The 8,394-nt window shown below is 36.0% G+C and overlaps 1 long non-coding RNA gene across 1 annotated transcript; it reads right to left on the reverse strand.

The window, feature by feature from the left end:
• Positions 1-5,765: 5,765 nt before the first annotated feature.
• On the reverse strand, positions 5,766-8,068 carry LOC149841050 (uncharacterized). The gene is made up of 2 exons (XR_016431628.1): positions 7,844-8,068; positions 5,766-5,959 (listed from the first exon to the last, which is right to left on the reverse strand). It is a non-coding gene; the product is annotated as an uncharacterized LOC149841050 (long non-coding RNA).
• Positions 8,069-8,394: the final 326 nt, after the last annotated feature.

The raw sequence follows: 8,394 nt of genomic DNA on the forward strand, positions 1-8,394 counted from the left end.
TGTCCTCCCACTAGAGTTTGCAAATACTTAAGTACCCTTTCCCATCATTGGCACCATAAAATGACATTTCGATTAAAAGACAAAAATGTCCTCCTGCCAGAAAGGGTTAAAATCATCATCGTTTTCGCCCTAAGGAGTAAACTCCTTTGCTTTAACAGGAGCTCCTCGCAACATGTCACCCTAAACGTTTCAGATCACCCTTTGACGATGCACCATCTACTGTAACAGGAGCTCCCTTTGACGACGCAACCTTTGTCGTCGTCTGCTGTCGCCAGAGCACCCTTTGCCATCGTATGTTGCCGTCGGAGCGTAGTAAGAGCACCGTTGCCACCATCGACTGCATCTACCTTCTAGGTGTTTCTCCTCCACTGTCGGATTAGCAAAACTGAATGCTAAATTTTATAAGTGATTATACTATACATGCTAAATAACACATATTTTCAAACTCAAACAAGAGTCGTGAAAGGCAACAATATGTACTTATGGAGGCTAAATTTCTACAACGGTTTGTAAGTTTGAAATTAACAAAGAGTTATACATTTAATACAATAGCGATTTGTTCGATGCAACAACGATTTCCATAGCATCAATCCTAAATGGATTGGATTTAGACTAGGTTTGGATCCGAGTATAAATCTAGTCCAAGAGATCAGCGCCAAATGAGAGGTCAAGTGTTGATTCAATAAACTCTATTACCTTTATCTGGTGTTGATCTTGAATAGATCTTATCTGAGTTTGAGACTTGATCGAATTCAAGAGATTATCGCTAAATGAGAGGTCTGGTGCTGATCAAATTAGCTCCAATGCCCCTTATTGGTGCTGATCCTTAATAAATTAGATTTGAGCCTTCATCTGGATCTAGATCGAGTCCAAAACCACATAGACTGGCGTCATATGGGAGGTCTGGCTCTTATCTACTTGTTCTGGATCTGAATCAATTTAGATAAGGTCTAGACCCACTTGGATTGGAACAGTATAAAAGACTTGCACCGATCCATTGGATCTGGATTGAGTCAGAAACCCAGATCAACTTGGACCTATTTTAATACACTTATGAAAAAATACATATATCTCAATATTTATAAATTCATTTGATGAATGACTTGGTGCGTTGAAAAGCTAACATCCTCAAATACAATTGGTATTTTAGAATTGAAACCAAATTCAACTATTTTAAATGATAAAAATGCACTCAAAATGGACCCTACTTTCTCATAAGTTATTTTTCAAAACGAAAAACTTGATTTAGGCATAGATTTTCACTTCAATATTGAATAGAAGTGATTTTGGGCTGATTGGAAAGCTAGAAACCTCTACCTTTAGTTGAAAGAGGTTAAAGGTGTAATCTCATGTCAAAGTTGGGCAAAAACCAAATTTCCTTAGAAAATACTTTAAAAAATTAAATTTTTTATAATATTCTTTGGAATGATCAAATAGAACTTTTGAAAATGCCTTTTGAAAACACTTGAGTGTGTTTGGTGATGGATTGGCTTGTTATTTTCCAGAATACTTTGTATTCTTAATGAATAACGATGTATAAGTGGTACACACCCTGAAACTCGAGGAATGTGAACAAGTGCATCCTAGTTTTTGACAAGTCATGGCATGACATATGTCGGGGACCAACGATCAAAGTTGGTTCAAGGAACCCACAAAATTTTGAGTGTCAACAAATGATGTTATATGGAATAATACATTTATCTTTGCAAACTTTAATAACTCCTTGTTTTTGTATTCATGTTATTATAAGTCATAATGGCTTTAATGTTAGGAAAGTTTTAAAATTGATGATTTCTTTCCACCAAAAGTGTTTTAAAAAGTTTAGTCCCATATCTAAGAGAAATCAGTTTTTCTAGTTGTTTAAATACAGAATTTGTTCTCTATTCTTTACTTTGGTAAGCCTTGTGTCCATGGGTGGCTTGCGGACGTTGCTGTGCATCGTGCAGCAACGGACGCGTCGTTCGCGCGCACGCTTGCGCGTGCGCGTGCGTGCGCAAGAGCGCTTGAGGCGCAATGTGGCGTTTTGATGGCGCACTTTGCACTTCGCACGCTCGTTGCGGTGCGAGGTGCATATGAGGCGCAAATATCCGTTTTGATTTTTCGGTTTTGAGATATCTGGCCGTTTGAAAAGTTTTAATATCATTTATATTGAGTTTAAGGCGCTTTGTGACTGTTGGACGGTTTTGGAGGCCTTTGATTAACAGTCAAAGGTGGGTGACCGTTCAGGTATCTTTTCATCCTATTTTCAAACCGTCAGATTTATGACCATTAATCTCATTTATCGCAAAACATTTTGGCCACTCTAAAAGTCTATAAATTCTTTTATTTTCGTCTTTTGAGGATCATCAGGATCTCTGACTCTCCAGTTTTCTCCTTTCTTTCTTCTCGGTTTGGCTTGCAGAGTTTATGTGTGGTAGAGGTCATCTGTTCTTGCGAAGCAGTGACTCTCTTGAGGTTCAAGCCTAGTTGTATCCTGGGAACTCAGTCGTAACAAAACCCTTTTTCGCATCTTCGGAATTTTCGGAGTGGGGCGATTGAAGTTCTAAAGATAGCGATCTTAAGAACGTGCCTCTTGGCTTGAAATCTCTTTTCAGAAATACATTTTTCACCAGGTTGGTATAACAATTTTAGAACTTCAATTATGGCCTCTGGTTCGACATCCAACTTCATCAATCTGCTTAGCCGTGACCTTGAAAAACTCGATCGATTTGATGGGTCAAACTTCAAGCGGTGGCAATCAAAGGTATCGTTCTTGCTGTCCGAGCTGCATATCGACTATGTCCTCAAAAAGCTCTGTCCCACTGTCGTTGCTGGAGAAGTTGAGACAAAAGAACAGAAGAAAGAACGAGAGAAGTGGCATACTGACAACTATAGATGCAAAGGGCATATCCTGAACACTTTAGTCGATTCACTCTTTGACCTGTATTCACCATTGGAGTCGGTTGGAGAGTTGTGGAATGCTCTCGAGATCAAATACAATGCAGAAGATACTGGTAACAAAAGGTTTATCGTAGATCAGTATGTTAATTTTTCTATTGTTGATGATAAACCAATACTTGCTCAAATTCATGAGATGCAAATACTGGCCTATAAGATCAAAGGAGAACGTATGTATCTTGATGATGACTTCCAAGTTGCTGTTATCATTGAGAAGCTGCCGGATTCCTGGAAAGAATATATGAATCACCTAAAACATAAAAATGAGAAAATCACTTTAGATGGCCTTCTTAAGGACATCCGAATTGAGGAAGAGACTCGTCTTCGTGACAAAAAGAATTCGAGTCCTAAAGAAGGTTATCCTAAAGTGAATTTTGTTAGTAACAAGGGTGGCAAAATCATGAAAACCCAGAAAATAAAAAAGAAATTTGTGAAAGGGAAAAAGCCAACTGATAAAAAGAAAATTAGTTGCTATGTTTGTGGCAAGTCTGGCCATTTTGCTAGAGAATGCAGAGAACGAAAGAGGACTGGTCCTAAGCCAAATGAGTCAGAAGAAAGGCTTGTTGTTGTAATCTCTGAAACCTTTATGGTGGCTGCAAATAAGGACTGGTACATGGATACTGGAAGCACTGTTCATGTGGCAAACGACAGGAATTTGTTCAAGTCGTATGAAGTAGTAGTGGGGGAGGGATGCGATCTCTTTATGGGAAACTCTTCCTCAACTAAAGTGCTGGGAAAAGGGAGTGTGGAAATTAAGTTCACCTCCGGGAAAGTCCTAACACTTGAAAATGTTCACTATGCTCCAGAAGTTCGAAAAAATTTAATCTTTGCAGATCTACTGTCACGAAATGGCTTTAAGATTGTTATTGAGTCTGGGATTGTAACTGTGACCAAAGAAAAAATCTTTGTAGGAAAAGGGTTTGCCACTGGTGGTATGTTCAAGATGAGCATAAATGAAGCTACTACTTCTGTTTATATGGTTGACTCCTATTTTCTTTGGCATTCAAGATTAGGACATATAAATTCTCGTTGCATTCATAATATGAATAACTTTGGTTTTCTTCATTGTCAGGTTAGAATAGAACATAAACATAAGTGTGAGACATGCATTCAAACTAAGTTAACTAGACTCCCGTTTCCTAGTGTAGAAAAGAATTATAAATTGCTTGAATTAGTGCATTCTGATGTGTGTACGATGGATAATGTTTTAAGTCGTGGTGGCAATAGGTACTTCATTACATTTATAGATGATTACTCGAAATTTTGTTATGTTTATTTGATGAAACATAAATCTGAAGCATTTTCCAAATTTCTTCTTTATCTTGCTGAAGTACAAAATAGGTTTAAAACAAATATTGTACATTTAAGAACAGATAGAGGAGGTGAATACTTAGGAGAAGAATTTGATAAATTCTGTGGAGATAATGGCATTATCCATCAAACTTCAGTACCTAGAACTCCTGAACAAAATGGAGTAGCAGAAAGGAAAAACAGAACACTTGTAGAAATGATGAATGCTATGCTTCTTAATACGGGTTTGCATTCCAACTTATGGGGAGAGGCTATACTTTCTGCTTGTTATATTCTTAATCGAGTTCCTTATTCCAAATCTGATAAATCACCTTATGAATTGTGTTTTGGTAAGAAACCTAATCTTAGTTATTTTCGTGTTTGGGGTTGTTTAGCATATGTTAAAATTCCAGAAAATAAAAGGAAGAAGGTTGGACCTAAAGCATTTAAATGTGCATTTGTTGGGTATGCTGAACATAGTAAAGCATATAGATTTTTGGACATTGTTAATGATGTTATTGTAGAATCTAGAGATGCATCTTTCATAGAACATAAAAATGCATTTGATTCTCTTCTTGATGGCAGCCGAATTATAGTAGATGAACTTCCTGTAAATGACATGATTGAATATTCTAATGAATGTGTTGATGAACCAGAAACTGAAGTTAGACTCAGTAAACGCATTAGAAAACCAACTAATTTTGGTTCTGACTTTTATACATTTCTAATTGAGAATGATCCTGTGTCTTTTCAAGAGGCTATGTCTTCTCAAGATGCTGCCTTTTGGAGAAAAGCTATAAATGATGAAATAGAATCAATTATGTCTAATAATGTTTGGAAATTAGTGGATTTACCGGTTGGTTGCAAAACTATTGGCTGCAAATGGATTTTCAAAAAGAAATTAAAAGCTGATGGTACAATCGATAAATTTAAAACACGTTTGGTTGCAAAAGGCTTTAAACAAAAAGAAGGTATTGATTATTTTGATATTTTTGCTTCTGTAACCAGAATATCTACTATTAGAATTTTGATTGTCATGGCTGCCATATATAAGCTTCAAATCCATCAAATGGACGTGAAAACAACCTTTTTGAATGCACTACAACAAAGCAGTAGATTAGCGACGACCACATTCCGTCGCTAATCCGTCGCTAACATGGTTAGCGACGGATTAGCGACAATGAGGCGATAGTATGCTTACGTCGCGAATATTTCGACACTAACTGGCGACGAAATTATTCCGTCGCCAGGTTCGTCGCTAATTGCGACGGAATAACGAGCGCTATATTTCGTCGCCAATCCGCCGGTACTAAACGGCGACCACGACTTGGCGACGGATTTACTTCCGTCGCTATGCCGTCGCTAGATTAATATAAATAGCGACGAGTGGTTCCGTCGCTAATCCGTCGCAAACACGAAAAAAAATTAAAAAATAATTATTTGAAAATTAAATACCGAGCAATTTCTATTTCCTGTATAATTTATATTTCCTGTAAATAAAAAACAAACCACACAAAAAATTTCATATAACGAGAATCTACAACAATTAATCGTTCCACCTTAAAATTAAGAAGTTTAATTATTTACAATTCAACAATTACAATTAGGAAACATAAAAAAAATAGAACTTCTTCAACACAGTCCTCTAATCATCGCCAAGATTTTGTGCGTCTTCTTGTTCATTGTCTTTATCTGTCCCTTCAGCTCCACTACGCTGATTATCGCTAGCAGCCTACACAAGAAAAGAACAGTCAGTATTGATAAACAAAATATAATGAAATAAATTACACACTATATGTGATTCTATCATGTGCTCATGTGTGATCTAAGGCAATAAAAAAACTCTATATGTGATTCTATCATGCTCATATGTGCTCTAAGGCAGACAAAAAGTTATATATATATATATATATATGTGATTCTATCATACTCATATGTGTGCTAAGGCAGTCAAAAAATTGAATATGTGATTATAGCATGTTCATATGTGTTCTAAGGCATCTAGAAAAACTCTATATGTGATTCTACCATGCTCAGATGTGCTTTAAGGCAGACAAAAAACTATATATGTGATTCGATCATGCTCGTATGTGTGCTAAGGCAGTAAAAAAATTGAATATGTGAATATAGCATGCTCATATGTGCTCTAAGGCAGGCAAAGCAAAAAATTTTATATGTGATTCTATCCTAAATGATATATAACATGTTCATATGTGTTCTAAGGCAGTAAAAAAACTCTATATGTTATTATAGCATGCTCATATGTGTGTTAAGGCAGTCAAAAAACTAAATATGTGATTATAATATGCTCATATGTGTTCTTAGGCAGTCAAAAAACTGAATATGTGATTATAGCATGCTCATATGTGTTCTAATGCAGTAAAAAAAACTTTATATGTGATTCTATCATGCTCATATGTGTTCTTAGGCAGGCAAAAAAAATTTATATGTGATTATAGAATGCTCATATGTGTTCTAATGCAATAAAAAAACTCTATATGTTATTATAGCATGCTCATATGTGCTCTAAGGCAGTCAAAAAACTGAATATGTGATTATAACATGCTCATATGTGTTCTTAGGCAGTCAAAAAACTGAATATGTGATTATAGCATGCTCATATGTGTTCTAATGCAGTCAAAAAAACTTTATATGTGATTCTATCATGCTCATATGTGCTCTAAGGCAGACAAAAAGTTATATATACATATATGTGATTCTATCATGCTCATATGTGTGCTAAGGCAGTCAAAAAATTGAATATGTGATTATAGCATGTTCATATGTGTTCTAAGGCATCTAGAAAAACTCTATATGTGATTCTACCATGCTCAGATGTGCTTTAAGGCAGACAAAAAACTATATATGTGATTCGATCATGCTCGTATGTGTGCTAAGGCTGTCAAAAAATTGAATATGTGATTATAGCATGTTCATATGTGTTCTAAGGCATCTAGAAAAACTCTATATGTGATTCTACCATGCTCATATGTGCTTTAAGGCAGGCAAAAAACTATATATGTGATTCGATCATGCTCGTATGTGTGCTAAGGCAGTAAAAAAATTGAATATGTGATTATAGCATGCTCATATGTGCTCTAAGGCAGGCAAAGCAAAAAACTTTATATGTGATTCTATCATAAATGATATATAGCATGTTCATATGTGTTCTAAGGCAGTAAAAAAACTCAATATGTTATTATAGCATGCTCATATGTGTGCTAAGGCAGTCAAAAAAACTGAATATGTGATTATAATATGCTCATATGTGTTCTTAGGCAGTCAAAAAACTATATATGTGATTCTAGTATGCTCATATGTGTTCTAATGCAGTCAAAAAAACTTTATATGTGATTCTATCATGCTCATATGTGTTCTTAGGCAGGCAAAAAAACTTTATATGTGATTATAGCATGCTCATATGTGCTCTAATGCAATAAAAAAACTCTATATGTTATTATAGCATGCTCATATGTGCTCTAAGGCAGTCAAAAAACTGAATATGTGATTATAACATGCTCATATGTGTTTTTAGGCAGGCAAAAAGTTATATATGTGATCCGATTATGCTCATATGTGTTCTAAGGCAGACAAAAAACTGAATATGTGATTATACCTGAGAGGGACCTGGAATCGAAGATCCCCTATCCTGAACAGCGGCCTTGATCTCATTTCGGAGAAAGGGGGCGACGGTGTATTGGAAGTAGTTATTCAGTGATTCATTAATGATCTCGCGTACATCATCACTGGAAAGAATAGTCGGCTGCTTGGAGCTTATGTCGGCGCAAGAAGTCGGTGAGCCATAACTGGAAGAACCAATAACTGATGAAGTGTTCATATTACTCCCAAACCCGATCACGCGACCTTTTTTGGGTTCACCTGCTGCAGTCACCCATGCTGTAGGATCAAATGATGGATGTTGAGTAGCGTCATCGCCATATCGCTCTACCATCTGTTGCTCATATGCCTCCTACAAAATAATGTTTAAAGTATTCATTAATAATTAATGATAACATTATGATAACTTGCATATATATTGCAATGATTATTAATAAAATTAATACATACCGTTGTCGTTCTCGCCTTCTCTGATACGAAGACTCCCGTGGTCTTCCGTTTATGTGTTTCTACAAACACATCTTTATATGGTACACTGCCTCATTTTTC

The sequence above is a fragment of the Nuphar pumila genome, chromosome 4 (genome assembly GCF_984573655.1).
Source record: "Nuphar pumila chromosome 4, dmNupPumi1.hap1.1, whole genome shotgun sequence".
Taxonomy (NCBI): domain Eukaryota; kingdom Viridiplantae; phylum Streptophyta; class Magnoliopsida; order Nymphaeales; family Nymphaeaceae; genus Nuphar; species Nuphar pumila.